Genomic DNA, 13,622 nt, shown 5'->3' on the forward strand with positions numbered 1-13,622 from the left:
ACTTGGCGGCAAGTCCCGGGGAGGAACAAGCCCATGGAAGTAGGAGCTCAGCGGGAGCAGCCAGTTGGCCTATGCGGCCACATGTCACTGTCCCCCGGCCAGACTTGGCGGCAAGTCCCGGGGAGGAACAAGCCCATGGAAGTAGGAGCTCCTACTTCCAAAGTGATGACGTCAGCGGGAGCAGCCGCTCGGCCGTATCCGGCCGCATGTCACTGTTCCCCGGCCAGACTTGGCGGCAAGTCCCGGGGAGGGGCAAGCCCATGGAAGTAGGAGCTCAGCGGGAGCAGCCAGTTGGCCTATCCGGCCACATGTCACTGTCCCCCGGCCAGACTTGGCGGCAAGTCCCGGGGAGGAACAAGCCCATGGAAGTAGGAGCTCCTACTTCCAAAGTGATGACGTCAGCGGGAGCAGCCGCTCGGCCGTATCCGGCGGCATGTCACTGTCCCCCGGCCAGACTTGGCGGCAAGTCCCGGGGAGGAACAAGCCCATGGAAGTAGGAGCTCAGCGGGAGCAGCCAGTTGGCCTATGCGGCCACATGTCACTGTCCCCCGGCCAGACTTGGCGGCAAGTCCCGGGGAGGAACAAGCCCATGGAAGTAGGAGCTCCTACTTCCAAAGTGATGACGTCAGCGGGAGCAGCCGCTCGGCCGTATCCGGCCGCATGTCACTGTTCCCCGGCCAGACTTGGCGGCAAGTCCCGGGGAGGGGCAAGCCCATGGAAGTAGGAGCTCAGCGGGAGCAGCCAGTTGGCCTATCCGGCCACATGTCACTGTCCCCCGGCCAGACTTGGCGGCAAGTCCCGGGGAGGAACAAGCCCATGGAAGTAGGAGCTCCTACTTCCAAAGTGATGACGTCAGCGGGAGCAGCCGCTCGGCCGTATCCGGCCGCATGTCACTGTTCCCCGGCCAGACTTGGCGGCAAGTCCCGGGGAGGAACAAGTCAGCGGGAGAAGCCACTTCGCCTACCCGGCCAAGTGTCACTGTCCCCCGGCCAGACTTGGCGGCAAGTCCCGGGGAGGAATAATGCCCATGGAAGTAGGAGCTCCTACTTCCAAAGGGGCAAGTCAGCGGGAGAAGCCACTTCGCCTACCCGGCCAAGTGTCACTGTCCCCCGGCCAGACTTGGCGGCAAGTCCCGGGGAGGAATAATGCCCATGGAAGTAGGAGCTCCTACTTCCAAAGGGGCAAGTCAGCGGGAGAAGCCACTTCGCCTACCCGGCCAAGTGTCACTGTCCCCCGGCCAGACTTGGCGGCAAGTCCCGGGGAGGAATAATGCCCATGGAAGTAGGAGCTCCTACTTCCAAAGGGGCAAGTCAGCGGGAGAAGCCACTTCGCCTACCCGGCCAAGTGTCACTGTCCCCCGGCCAGACTTGGCGGCAAGTCCCGGGGAGGAATAATGCCCATGGAAGTAGGAGCTCCTACTTCCAAAGGGGCAAGTCAGCGGGAGAAGCCACTTCGCCTACCCGGCCAAGTGTCACTGTCCCCCGGCCAGACTTGGCGGCAAGTCCCGGGGAGGAATAATGCCCATGGAAGTAGGAGCTCCTACTTCCAAAGGGGCAAGTCAGCGGGAGAAGCCAGTTGGCCTATCCGGCCTAGAGTCACTGTTCCCCGGCCACATTTGGCAGTAGGTCCCTGGGAGGAATAATGCCCATGGAAGTAGGAGCTACTACCTCCAAAGGGTGAAGACACTTGGCTCTAAGTGCCCGAGAGGTGTAATGCCCTTGGAAGTAAGAGCTCCTACTTCCAAAGGGGCAAGTCAGCGGGAGAAGCCAGTTGGCCTATCCGGCCAAGAGTCACTGTTCCCCGGCCACACTTGGCAGTAGGTCCCGGGGAGGAATAATGCCCATGGAAGTAAGAGCTCCTACTTCCAAAGGGGCAAGTCAGCGGGAGAAGCCAGTTGGCCTATCCGGCCAAGAGTCACTGTTCCCCGGCTACACTAGGCAGTAGGTCCCGGGGAGGAATAATGCCCATGGAAGTAGGAGCTACTACTTCCAAAGGGGCAAGTCAGCGGGAGAAGCCAGTTGGCCTATCCGGCCTAGAGTCACTGTTCCCCGGCCACATTTGGCAGTAGGTCCCTGGGAGGAATAATGCCCATGGAAGTAGGAGCTACTACCTCCAAAGGGTGAAGACACTTGGCTCTAAGTGCCCGAGAGGTGTAATGCCCTTGGAAGTAAGAGCTCCTACTTCCAAAGGGGCAAGTCAGCGGGAGAAGCCAGTTGGCCTATCCGGCCAAGAGTCACTGTTCCCCGGCTACACTAGGCAGTAGGTCCCGGGGAGGAATAATGCCCATGGAAGTAGGAGCTACTACTTCCAAAGGGGCAAGTCAGCGGGAGAAGCAAGTTGGCCTATCCGGCCAAGAGTCACTGTTCCCCGGCCACACTTGGCAGTAGGTCCCGGGGAGGAATAATGCCCATGGAAGTAGGAGCTACTACTTCCAAAGGGGCAAGTCAGCGGGAGAAGCCAGTTGGCCTATCCGGCCAAGAGTCACTGTTCCCCGGCTACACTAGGCAGTAGGTCCCGGGGAGGAATAATGCCCATGGAAGTAGGAGCTACTACTTCCAAAGGGGCAAGTCAGCGGGAGAAGCCAGTTGGCCTATCCGGCCAAGAGTCACTGTTCCCCGGCCACACTTGGCAGTAGGTACCGGGGAGGAATAATGCCCATGGAAGTAGGAGCTACTACTTCCAAAGGGGCAAGTCAGCGGGAGAAGCCAGTTGGCCTATCCGGCCTAGAGTCACTGTTCCCCGGCCACATTTGGCAGTAGGTCCCGGGGAGGAATAATGCCCATGGAAGTAGGAGCTACTACCTCCAAAGGGTGAAGACACTTGGCTCTAGGTGCCCGAGAGGTATAATGCCCATGGAAGTAAGAGCTCCTACTTCCAAAGGGGCAAGTCAGCGGGAGAAGCCAGTTGGCCTATCCGGCCAAGAGTCACTGTTCCCCGGCCACACTTGGCAGTAGGTCCCGGGGAGGAATAATGCCCATGGAAGTAAGAGCTCCTACTTCCAAAGGGGCAAGTCAGCAGGAGAAGCCAGTTGGCCTATCCGGCCAAGAGTCACTGTTCCCCGGCCACACTTGGCAGTAGGTCCCGGAGAGGAATAATGCCCATGGAAGTAGGAGCTACTACTTCCAAAGGGGCAAGTCAGCGGGAGAAGCCAGTTGGCCTATCCGGCCAAGAGTCACTGTTCCCCGGCCACACTTGGCAGTAGGTCCCGGGGAGGAATAATGCCCATGGAAGTAGGAGCTACTACTTCCAAAGGGGCAAGTCAGCGGGAGAAGCCAGTTGGCCTATCCGGCCAAGAGTCACTGTTCCCCGGCCACACTTGGCTGTAGGTCCCGGGGAGGAATAATGCCCATGGAAGTAGGAGCTACTACTTCCAAAGGGGCAAGTCAGCGGGAGAAGCCACTTGGCCTACCCGGCCAAGGGTCCCTGTTCCCCGGCCACACTTGGCAGTAGGTCCCGGGGAGGAATAATGCCCATGGAAGTAGGAGCTACTACTTCCAAAGGGGCAAGTCAGCGGGAGAAGCCACTTGGCCTACCCGGCCAAGGGTCACTGTTCCCCGGCCACACTTGGCAGTAGGTCCCGGGGAGGAATAATGCCCATGGAAGTAGGAGCTACTACTTCCAAAGGGGCAAGTCAGCGGGAGAAGCCACTTGGCCTATCCGGCCAAGGGTCACTGTTCCCCGGCCACACTTGGCTGTAGGTCCCGGGGAGGAATAATGCCCATGGAAGTAGGAGCTACTACTTCCAAAGGGGCAAGTCAGCGGGAGAAGCCACTTGGCCTATCCGGCAAAGGGTCACTGTTCCCCGGCCACACTTGGCAGTAGGTCCCGGGGAGGAATAATGCCCATGGAAGTAGGAGCTACTACCTTCAAAGGGTGAAGACACTTGGCTCTAAGTCCCCGAGAGGTATAATGCCCATGGAAGTAAGAGCTACTACTTCCAAAGGGGCAGGTCAGCGGGAGAAGCCACTTGGCCTACCCGGCCAAGGGTCACTGTTCCCCGGCCACACTTGGCAGTAGGTCCCGGGGAGGAATAATGCCCATGGAAGTAGGAGGTACTACTTCCAAAGGGGCAAGTCAGCGGGAGCAGCCAGTTGGCCTACCCGGCCAAGGGTCACTGTTCCCCGGCCACACTTGGCAGTAGGTCCCGGGGAGGAATAATGCCCATGGAAGTAGGAGCTACTACCTTCAAAGGGTGAAGACACTTGGCTCTAAGTCCCCGAGAGGTATAATGCCCATGGAAGTAAGAGCTACTACTTCCAAAGGGGCAGGTCAGCGGGAGAAGCCACTTGGCCTATCCGGCCAAGGGTCACTGTTCCCCGGCCACACTTGGCAGTAGGTCCCGGGGAGGAATAATGCCCATGGAAGTAGGAGCTACTACTTCCAAAGGGGCAAGTCAGCGGGAGAAGCCACTCGGCCTATCCGGCCACATGTCACTGTCCCCCGGCCACACTTGGCTGTAGGTCCCGATGAGGAATAATGCCCATGGAAGTAGGAGCCTCTACTTCCAAAGGGTCAAGTCAGCGGGAGAAGCCACTCGGCCTATCCGGCCAAGGGTCACTGTTCCCCGGCCACACTTGGCAGTAGGTCCCGGGGAGGAATAATGCCCATGGAAGTAGGAGCTACTACTTCCAAAGGGGCAAGTCAGCGGGAGAAGCCACTTGGCCTATCCGGCCAAGGGTCACTGTTCCCCGGCTACACTTGGCAGTAGGTCCCGGGGAGGAATAATGCCCATGGAAGTAGGAGCTACTACCTTCAAAGGGTGAAGACACTTGGCTCTAAGTCCCCGAGAGGTATAATGCCCATGGAAGTAAGAGCTATTTCTTCCAAAGGGGCAAGTCAGCGGGAGAAGCCACTTGGCCTATCCGGCCAAGGGTCACTGTTCCCCGGCCACACTTGGCAGTAGGTCCCGGGGAGGAATAATGCCCATGGAAGTAGGAGCTACTACTTCCAAAGGGGCAAGTCAGCGGGAGAAGCCACTTGGCCTATCCGGCCAAGAGTCACTGTTCCCCGGCCACACTTGGCAGTAGGTCCCGGGGAGGAATAATGCCCATGGAAGTAGGAGCTCCTACTTCCAAAGGGGCAAGTCAGCGGGAGCAGCCAGTTGGCCTATCCGGCCAAGGGTCACTGTTCCCCGGCCACACTTGGCAGTAGGTCCCGGGGAGGAATAATGCCCATGGAAGTAGGAGCTACTACTTCCAAAGGGGCAGGTCAGCGGGAGAAGCCACTTGGCCTATCCGGCCAAGGGTCACTGTTCCCCGGCCACACTTGGCAGTAGGTCCCGGGGAGGAATAATGCCCATGGAAGTAGGAGCCTCTACTTCCAAAGGGGCAAGTCAGCGGGAGAAGCCACTTGGTCTACCCGGCCAAGGGTCCCTGTTCCCCGGCCACACTTGGCAGTAGGTCCCGGGGAGGAATAATGCCCATGGAAGTAGGAGCCTCTACTTCCAAAGGGGCAAGTCAGCGGGAGAAGCCACTTGGTCTACCCGGCCAAGGGTCCCTGTTCCCCGGCCACACTTGGCAGTAGGTCCCGGGGAGGAATAATGCCCATGGAAGTAGGAGCTACTACTTCCAAAGGGGCAAGTCAGCGGGAGAAGCCACTTGGCCTATACGGCCAAGAGTCACTGTTCCCCGGCCACACTTGGCTGTAGGTCCCGGGGAGGAATAATGCCCATGGAAGTAGGAGCTACTACTTCCAAAGGGGCAAGTCAGCGGGAGAAGCCACTTGGCCTATCCGGCCAAGGGTCACTGTTCCCCGGCCACACTTGTCAGTAGATCCCGGGGAGGAATAATGCCCATGGAAGTAGGAGCTACTACCTCCAAAGGGTGAAGACACTTGGCTCTAAGTGCCCGAGAGGTATAATGCCCATGGAAGTAAGAGCTCCTACTTCCAAAGGGGCAAGTCAGCGGGAGCAGCCAGTTGGCCTATCCGGCCAAGGGTCACTGTTCCCCGGCCACACTTGGCAGTAGGTCCCGGGGAGGAATAATGCCCATGGAAGTAGGAGCTACTACTTCCAAAGGGGCAAGTCAGCGGGAGAAGCCAGTTGGCCTATCCGGCCAAGGGTCACTGTTCCCCGGCCACACTTGGCAGTAGGTCCCGGGGAGGAATAATGCCCATGGAAGTAGGAGCTACTACTTCCAAAGGGGCAAGTCAGCGGGAGAAGCCACTCGGCCTATCCGGCCACATGTCACTGTCCCCCGGCCACACTTGGCTGTAGGTCCCGGGGAGGAATAATGCCCATGGAAGTAGGAGCTACTACTTCCAAAGGGGCAAGTCAGCGGGAGAAGCCACTTGGCCTATCCGGCCAAGGGTCACTGTTCCCCGGCCACACTTGGCAGTAGGTCCCGGGGAGGAATAATGCCCATGGAAGTAGGAGCCTCTACTTCCAAAGGGTCAAGTCAGCGGGAGAAGCCACTCGGCCTATCCGGCCAAGGGTCACTGTTCCCCGGCCACACTTGGCAGTAGGTCCCGGGGAGGAATAATGCCCATGGAAGTAGGAGCTACTACTTCCAAAGGGGCAAGTCAGCGGGAGAAGCCAGTTGGCCTATCCGGCCAAGGGTCACTGTTCCCCGGCCACACTTGGCAGTAGGTCCCGGGGAGGAATAATGCCCATGGAAGTAGGAGCTACTACTTCCAAAGGGGCAAGTCAGCGGGAGAAGCCACTTGGCCTATCCGGCCAAGGGTCACTGTTCCCCGGCCACACTTGGCAGTAGGTCCCGGGGAGGAATAATGCCCATGGAAGTAGGAGCCTCTACTTCCAAAGGGTCAAGTCAGCGGGAGAAGCCACTCGGCCTATCCGGCCAAGGGTCACTGTTCCCCGGATACACTTGGCAGTAGGTCCCGGGGAGGAATAATGCCCATGGAAGTAGGAGCTACTACCTTCAAAGGGTGAAGACACTTGGCTCTAAGTCCCCGAGAGGTATAATGCCCATGGAAGTAAGAGCTACTACTTCCAAAGGGGCAAGTCAGCGGGAGAAGCCACTTGGCCTATCCGGCCAAGGGTCACTGTTCCCCGGCCACACTTGGCAGTAGGTCCCGGGGAGGAATAATGCCCATGGAAGTAGGAGCTACTACTTCCAAAGGGGCAAGTCAGCGGGAGAAGCCAGTTGGCCTATCCGGCCAAGGGTCACTGTTCCCCGGCCACACTTGGCAGTAGGTCCCGGGGAGGAATAATGCCCATGGAAGTAGGAGCCTCTACTTCCAAAGGGGCAGGTCAGCGGGAGAAGCCACATGGCCTATCCGGCCAAGGGTCACTGTTCCCCGGCTACACTTGGCAGTAGGTCCCGGGGAGGAATAATGCCCATGGAAGTAGGAGCTACTACTTCCAAAGGGGCAAGTCAGCGGGAGAAGCCACTTGGCCTATCCGGCCACATGTCACTGTCCCCCGGCCTGACTTGGCGGCAAGTCCCGGGGAGGAATGATGCCCATGGAAGTAGGAGCTACTACTTCCAAAGGGTGAAGACACTTGGCTGTAGGTCAGCGAGAGGAATAATGCCCATGGAAGTGAGAGCTACTACTTCCAAAGGGGCACTTAAGCGGGAGCAGCCAGTTGGCCTATCCGGCCAAGTGTCACTGTCCCCCGGCTAGACTTGGCGGCAAGTCCCGGGGAGGAATAATGCCCATGGAAGTCGTAGCTCCTACTTCCAAAGGGGCAAGTCAGCGGGAGAAGCCACTTGGCCTATCCGGCCAAGAGTCACTGTTCCCCGGCCACACTTGGCAGTAGGTCCCGGGGAGGAATAATGCCCATGGAAGTAAGAGCCTAGCGGGAGCAGCCGCACAGGCTTCCCGGGAATGTGTCACTGTCCCCCCAGGCCAGACTTGGCGGCAAGTCCCGGGGAGGAATAGTGCTCATGGAAGTAGGAGCTCAGCGGGAGAAGCCGCTAAGGCTTACCCGGGAATGTGTCACTGTTCTCGGCCACGCTTGGTCGTAGGTCCCGGTGAGGAACATGCCCATGGAAGTCGGAGCTCCAAACTCCAAATTGACCTCAGCTGGAGCACTTGCTGAGGCTGCCCGGGCATGGGTGACTGTTCCCCGGGCTCACTTGGTCGTAGGTCCCGGTGTGGAACGTGCCCATGGAAGTTGAAGGGAAGAGAACCGCGAAAGGGAGTTTTTGCGCTAAGCCGCGGCCGAGGAGGGCGCACCGATCCCGGCTTGATTCCTGCCATTCCCGGTCCCCAAACCGGACTCGGCATGGTGGTTGGATCCGTGACCCTGGAACCCTGGGCGGGGAGCCTAGGGGCGAGAGGGGCCCCATGGAGCTCGGGCAGACTAGAAGTACCCTCGTCTGCCCGCTGGAGGGCGCCCTTCCCGGAGCGGAGGGGACCCCCTTGGCCACCAAGTGCAAGCCGAGTTTGGAGCTCGAAACCCGGCCAGGCTTGGTCGGAGGTCCCGGTGAGGAACATGGCCATGGAAGTCGGAGCTCAGCGGGAGCAGCCACTCAGGCTACCCGGGAATGTGTCACTGTCCCCCGGCCAAGACTTGGCGGCAAGTCCCGGGGAGGAATAGTGCCCATGGAAGTAAGAGTTCAGCGGGAGCAGCCGCTCAGGCTTACCCGGGAATGTGTCACTGTCCCCCGGCCAAGACTTGGCGGCAAGTCCCGGGGAGGAAGAGTGCCCATGGAAGTAGCTCAGCGGGAGCAGCCACTCAGGCTACCCGGGAATGTGTCACTGTCCCCCGGCCAGACTTGGCGGCAAGTCCCGGGGAGGAATAGTGCCCATGGAAGTAGCTCAGCGGGAGCAGCTGCTGAGGCTACCCGTGAATGTGTCACTGTCCCTCGGCCACACTTGGTCGTTGGGTTTCTGATGAGGAACATGCCCATGGAAGTAAGAGTTCAGCGGGAGCAGCCGCTCAAGCTTACCCGGGAATGTGTCACTGTTCTCGGCCACGCTTGGTCGTAGGTCCCGGTGAGGAACATGCCCATGGAAGTCGGAGCTCCAAACTCCAAATTGCCCTCAGCGGGAGCACTTGCTGAGGCTGCCCGGGCATGGGTGACTGTTCCCCGGGCTCACTTGGTCGTAGGTCCCGGTGTGGAACGTGCCCATGGAAGTTGAAGGGAAGAGAACCGCGAAAGGGAGTTTTTGCGCTAAGCCGCGGCCGAGGAGGGCGCACCGATCCCGGCTTGATTCCTGCCATTCCCGGTCCCCAAACCGGACTCGGCATGGTGGTTGGATCCGTGACCCTGGAACCCTGGGCGGGGAGCCTAGGGGCGAGAGGGGCCCCATGGAGCTCGGGCAGACTAGAAGTACCCTCGTCTGCCCGCTGGAGGGCGCCCTTCCCGGAGCGGAGGGGACCCCCTTGGCCACCAAGTGCAAGCCGAGTTTGGAGCTCGAAACCCGGCCAGGCTTGGTCGGAGGTCCCGGTGAGGAACATGGCCATGGAAGTCGGAGCTCAGCGGGAGCAGCCACTCAGGCTACCCGGGTGTGTGTCACTGTCCCCCGGCCAAGACTTGGCGGCAAGTCCCGGGGAGGAATAGTGCTCATGGAAGTACCTCAGCGGGAGCAGCCACTCAGGCTACCCGGGAATGTGTCACTGTCCCCCGGCCAAGACTTGGCGGCAAGTCCCGGGGAGGAATAGTGCCCATGGAAGTAGCTCAGCGGGAGCAGCCACTCAGGCTACCCGGGAATGTGCCACTGTCCCCCGGCCAGACTTGGCGGCAGGTCCCGGGGAGGAATAGTGCTCATGGACGTAGCTCAGCGGGAGCAGCCACTCAGGCTACCCGAGAATGTGTCACTGTCCCTCGGCCACCCTTGGTCGTTGGGTTCCTGATGAGGAACATGCCCATGGAACTAAAGAGTTCAGCGGGAGCATCCGCTCAGGCTACCCGGGAATGTGTCACTGTCCCCCGGCCAGACTTGGCGGCAGGTCCCGGGGAGGAATAGTGCCCATGGAAGTCGGAGCTCCAACCTCCAAGTTGACCTCAGCGGGAGCACTCGCTGAGGCTGCCCGGGCATGGGTGACTGTTCCCCGGCCACACTTGGTCGGAGGTCCCGGTGAGGAACATGCCCATGGAAGTTGGTGGGAAGAGAACCGCGAAAGGGAGTTTTGCGGCTGAGCCGCGGCCGAGGAGGTCTCACTAATTCCGGCATGATTCCTGCCAGGCCCGGTACCCTATATGGGACTCGGCTGGGTGGCTGTAGCCGGGACCCTGGAACCCTGGGCGGGGAGCCTAGGGGCGAGAGGGGCCCCATGGAGCTCGGGCAGACTAGAAGTACCCTCGTCTGCCCGCTGGAGGGCGCCCTTCCCGGAGCGGAGGGGACCCCCTTGGCCACCAAGTGCAAGCCGAGTTTGGAGCTCGAAACCCGGCCACACTTGGTAGTTGGTCCCGGTCAGGAACATGCCCATGGAAGTAAGAGCTCAGCGGGAGCAGCCACTCAGGCTACCCGGCAATGTGTCACTGTCCCCCGGCCAAGACTTGGCGGCAAGTCCCGGGGAGGAATAGTGCCCATGGAAGTAGCTCAGCGGGAGCAGCCACTCAGGCTACCCGGGAATGTGTCACTGTCCCCCGGCCAGACTTGGCGGCAGGTCCCGGGGAGGAATAGTGCTCATGGAAGTAGCTCAGCGGGAGCAGCCACTCAGGCTACCCGAGAATGTGTCACTGTCCCTCGGCCACCCTTGGTCGTTGGGTTCCTGATGAGGAACATGCCCATGGAACTAAAGAGTTCAGCGGGAGCATCCGCTCAGGCTACCCGGGAATGTGTCACTGTCCCCCGGCCAGACTTGGCGGCAGGTCCCGGGGAGGAATAGTGCCCATGGAAGTCGGAGCTCCAACCTCCAAGTTGACCTCAGCGGGAGCACTCGCTGAGGCTGCCCGGGCATGGGTGACTGTTCCCCGGCCACACTTGGTCGGAGGTCCCGGTGAGGAACATGCCCATGGAAGTTGGTGGGAAGAGAACCGCGAAAGGGAGTTTTGCGGCTGAGCCGCGGCCGAGGAGGTCTCACTAATTCCGGCATGATTCCTGCCAGGCCCGGTACCCTATATGGGACTCGGCTGGGTGGCTGTAGCCGGGACCCTGGAACCCTGGGCGGGGAGCCTAGGGGCGAGAGGGGCCCCATGGAGCTCGGGCAGACTAGAAGTACCCTCGTCTGCCCGCTGGAGGGCGCCCTTCCCGGAGCGGAGGGGACCCCCTTGGCCACCAAGTGCAAGCCGAGTTTGGAGCTCGAAACCCGGCCACACTTGGTAGTTGGTCCCGGTCAGGAACATGCCCATGGAAGTAAGAGCTCAGCGGGAGCAGCCACTCAGGCTACCCGGCAATGTGTCACTGTCCCCCGGCCAAGACTTGGCGGCAAGTCCCGGGGAGGAATAGTGCCCATGGAAGTGGCTCAGCGGGAGCAGCCACTCAGGCTACCCGGGAATGTGTCACTGTCCCCCGGCCAAGACTTGGCGGCAAGTCCCGGGGAGGAATAGTGCCCATGGAAGTAGCTCAGCGGGAGCAGCCACTCAGGCTACCCGGGAATGTGTCACTGTCCCCCGGCCAGACTTGGCGGCAGGTCCCGGGGAGGAATAGTGCTCATGGAAGTAGCTCAGCGGGAGCAGCCACTCAGGCTACCCGAGAATGTGTCACTGTCCCTCGGCCACCCTTGGTCGTTGGGTTCCTGATGAGGAACATGCCCATGGAACTAAAGAGTTCAGCGGGAGCTTCCGCTCAGGCTACCCGGGAATGTGTCACTGTCCCCCGGCCAGACTTGGCGGCAGGTCCCGGGGAGGAATAGTGCCCATGGAAGTCGGAGCTCCAACCTCCAAGTTGACCTCAGCGGGAGCACTCGCTGAGGCTGCCCGGGCATGGGTGACTGTTCCCCGGCCACACTTGGTCGGAGGTCCCGGTGAGGAACATGCCCATGGAAGTTGGTGGGAAGAGAACCGCGAAAGGGAGTTTTGCGGCTGAGCCGCGGCCGAGGAGGTCTCACTAATTCCGGCATGATTCCTGCCAGGCCCGGTACCCTATATGGGACTCGGCTGGGTGGCTGTAGCCGGGACCCTGGAACCCTGGGCGGGGAGCCTAGGGGCGAGAGGGGCCCCATGGAGCTCGGGCAGACTAGAAGTACCCTCGTCTGCCCGCTGGAGGGCGCCCTTCCCGGAGCGGAGGGGACCCCCTTGGCCACCAAGTGCAAGCCGAGTTTGGAGCTCGAAACCCGGCCACACTTGGTAGTTGGTCCCGGTGAGGAACATGCCCATGGAAGTAAGAGCTCAGCGGGAGCAGCCACTCAGGCTACCCGGCAATGTGTCACTGTCCCCCGGCCAAGACTTGGCGGCAAGTCCCGGGGAGGAATAGTGCCCATGGAAGTAGCTCAGCGGGAGCAGCCACTCGGGCTACCCGGGAATGTGTCACTGTCCCCCGGCCAGACTTGGCGGCAGGTCCCGGGGAGGAATAGTGCCCATGGAAGTGGCTCAGCGGGAGCAGCCACTCAGGCTACCCGGGAATGTGTCACTGTCCCCCGGCCAAGACTTGGCGGCAAGTCCCGGGGAGGAATAATGCCCATGGAAGTGGCTCAGCGGGAGCAGCCACTCAGGCTACCCGGGAATGTGTCACTGTCCCTCGGCCACACTTTGCCGTAGGTCCCGGTGAGGAACATGCCCATGGAAGTCGGAGCTCCAACCGGGTGAAGCCGCCGAGAGCTAGCCGGGAATAGGGCGCCAAACCCGGCTACCGCCCTCCAGGCTTGCCCCGGTCGAAAGACCTACGTCCTCGCAGCAGCACCAAGCGAAAAATTCTCTAAGTGTGGGAGAACCGGGGACCCGACCGGTGGCACTCTGCCTCTCGCTGCCGCCCTCCTGGAAGCGTCCTCGGTCACTCGGAGTACGGCAGATTTCAGAGCTCCGGAATGGTGAAAAAGAACCGGAGAGAGGGCGAATCCGGCTTCTCTCTGCCGGGCGAGGACCACCGCAGGCGGCGGGGACGTCTGACAGGAGACGGCGCCGCGGCAGGCTTTCTAAGTGGCTGGGCTTTTTGTCCTCGGCGAAAGTCGAAAAAATTTTGCGGTCCGAGCTGCCCTGCTCCTGCCGGGGAAGGCTTACCGCCGGCGGCTGCCAACCCCTGGCTTGCCCGCCGGATCGCCTTCGAAGGCTGCTGAAAAAGAACCCCGAGACGGGCACCTCTCGGAAGAACCGCAGACCAAAACCGACCGGTCCGACTTTCAGTGCACCTTCGGCGGCAGAGAGAAGCAGCAAAAATACCGGTCAGAGAAGGGGAGTTTTGGTCGACTCTGCCAGGCTTTTGCACTAAGTCAGATCCGTAATGCCAGCGGGACTGAGTCGCTTTTGCGTGCCGTGGTCCTGGAGGCCTGCTCGGACAGGGCGGTCCTTCGGGTCCCGCGGGAAGGGGCATTTCATGTTCCTCTGCGGGAGGTGATCCATTTTCTGCGGGAAATGGCGAGCCCCTTCGGCTACAAGAGTGTGTAGGTCCCGCTCAACAGTCTACGTCCTTAACCATCGGGGACTTTGTAGATTGTGCCCGTCATCGCTCTCCGCAGAACAGAGCGGGAGGTCTCCGCGGCGGAGGCCGGAGAGGGCGCGAGGTGAGCGGCATGGTATGACTGGGTTCGTGCCGCTCACTGGTACCCGGAGCGTGGCGCCCTCCGGGTAAAAGGCTAGCCGGGGCGAGCAGGTGGGTTAACGGGCGCATAAGCC

Source organism: Engystomops pustulosus, unplaced genomic scaffold, assembly GCF_040894005.1.
Source record: "Engystomops pustulosus unplaced genomic scaffold, aEngPut4.maternal MAT_SCAFFOLD_163, whole genome shotgun sequence".
NCBI classification, from domain to species: domain Eukaryota; kingdom Metazoa; phylum Chordata; class Amphibia; order Anura; family Leptodactylidae; genus Engystomops; species Engystomops pustulosus.